Source organism: Filicampus tigris, unplaced genomic scaffold (genome assembly GCF_054856515.1).
Source record: "Filicampus tigris isolate MCC_2025a unplaced genomic scaffold, RoL_Ftig_1.0 HiC_scaffold_28, whole genome shotgun sequence".
Taxonomy (NCBI): Eukaryota; Metazoa; Chordata; class Actinopteri; order Syngnathiformes; family Syngnathidae; genus Filicampus; species Filicampus tigris.
Window position 1 is genome coordinate 7,501 of NW_028233409.1, and position 2,500 is coordinate 10,000.

Sequence of the window (2,500 nt, forward strand, 5' to 3'; positions counted from 1 at the left end):
CAAAAAGCTCCAGGGCGCAGAGGCCGACGTGCGTAAAAGCATATCCGAGCAAAAGGCACCTTCCCCGGGCTTCCACTAGTGCAGTGGTGGCCGCCTATAATAGCCCTGGTGGCATAAAAAAGCTCCAGGGCGCAGAGGCCGACGTGCGTAAAAGCATATCCGAGCAACAGGCACCTTCCCCGGGCTTCCACTAGTGCAGTGGTGGCCGCCTAACATAGCCCTGGTGGCATAAAAAAGCTCCAGGGCGCAGAGGCCGACGTGCGTAAAAGCATATCCGAGCAACAGGCACCTTCCCCGGGCTTCCACTAGTGCAGTGGTGGCCGCCTATAATAGCCCTGGTGGCATCAAAAAGCTCCAGGGCGCAGAGGCCGACGTGCGTAAAAGCATATCCGAGCAAAAGGCACCTTCCCCGGGCTTCCACTAGTGCAGTGGTGGCCGCCTACAATAGCCCTGGTGGCATAAAAAAGCTCCAGGGCGCAGAGGCCGACGTGCGTAAAAGCATATCCGAGCAAAAGGCACCTTCCCCGGGCCGCCACTAGTGCAGTGGTGGCCGCCTATAATAGCCCTGGTGGCATCAAAAAGCTCCAGGGCGCAGAGGCCGACGTGCGTAAAAGCATATCCGAGCAAAAGGCACCTTCCCCGGGCTTCCACTAGTGCAGTGGTGGCCGCCTATAATAGCCCTGGTGGCATAAAAAAGCTCCAGGGCGCAGAGGCCGACGTGCGTAAAAGCATATCCGAGCAACAGGCACCTTCCCCGGGCTTCCACTAGTGCAGTGGTGGCCGCCTAACATAGCCCTGGTGGCATAAAAAAGCTCCAGGGCGCAGAGGCCGACGTGCGTAAAAGCATATCCGAGCAACAGGCACCTTCCCCGGGCTTCCACTAGTGCAGTGGTGGCCGCCTAACATAGCCCTGGTGGCATAAAAAAGCTCCAGGGCGCAGAGGCCGACGTGCGTAAAATCATATCCGAGCAACAGGCACCTTCCCCGGGCTTCCACTAGTGCAGTGGTGGCCGCCTATAATAGCCCTGGTGGCATAAAAAAGCTCCAGGGCGCAGAGGCCGACGTGCGTAAAAGCATATCCGAGCAACAGGCACCTTCCCCGGGCTTCCACTAGTGCAGTGGTGGCCGCCTAACATAGCCCTGGTGGCATAAAAAAGCTCCAGGGCGCAGAGGCCGACGTGCGTAAAAGCATATCCGAGCAACAGGCACCTTCCCCGGGCTGCCACTAGTGCAGTGGTGGCCGCCTATAATAGCCCTGGTAGCATAAAAAAGCTCCAGGGCGCAGAGGCCGACGTGCGTAAAAGCATATCCGAGCAACAGGCACCTTCCCCGGGCTGCCACTAGTGCAGTGGTGGCCGCCTATAATAGCCCTGGTAGCATAAAAAAGCTCCAGGGCGCAGAGGCCGACGTGCGTAAAAGCATATCCGAGCAACAGGCACCTTCCCCGGGCTGCCACTAGTGCAGTGGTGGCCGCCTATAATAGCCCTGGTAGCATAAAAAAGCTCCAGGGCGCAGAGGCCGACGTGCGTAAAAGCATATCCGAGCAACAGGCACCTTCCCCGGGCTGCCACTAGTGCAGTGGTGGCCGCCTATAATAGCCCTGGTAGCATAAAAAAGCTCCAGGGCGCAGAGGCCGACGTGCGTAAAAGCATATCCGAGCAACAGGCACCTTCCCCGGGCTGCCACTAGTGCAGTGGTGGCCGCCTATAATAGCCCTGGTAGCATAAAAAAGCTCCAGGGCGCAGAGGCCGACGTGCATAAAAGCATATCCGAGCAACAGGCACCTTCCCCGGGCTGCCACTAGTGCAGTGGTGGCCGCCTATAATAGCCCTGGTAGCATAAAAAAGCTCCAGGGCGCAGAGGCCGACGTGCGTAAAAGCATATCCGAGCAACAGGCACCTTCCCCGGGCTGCCACTAGTGCAGTGGTGGCCGCCTATAATAGCCCTGGTAGCCCTCAGCCCTGGTAGCCCAAAGCCCTGGTAGCCCACAGCCCTGGTAGCAAAAAGCCCTGGTAGCCCAAAGCCCTGGTAGCCCAAAGCCCTGGTAGCCCAAAGCCCTGGTAGCCTAAATTAATTTTTCCCATTCATTTCAATGGGTTAGGCTACCAGGGGGAGCAGTACCACTTTTGGCCATTAGGGGCGCTGTAGTAGGTAAAAGTTGATCCCCCCAGTCAGGGGATGAGTTTGCCTACTCGCTAGGTTACCCCTGGTTTCACAAAATACAAGGGGCACATTTTCAGAAACCACTTTTTCAGAACTTGCCACCTCCAGAGCTGATCAGGGGAGCCTCGCCAAACATTAATCCAAGATTGGTGAGGGCTCGTCGGACACCCCACGGGCGATGAGTCGGTGTCTGCCTGGAGCTCATGTCACTCTCAAATATTTTCTAAGTCAACCTCCATGCGCACATTGCAATGAGCCTGCCCGACATAGGGGCACTGTGAGCGGACTCACCGGGGGGGGAGAGGGCCCCCCCGCCTGGAGCTCCACGTGTTGGATT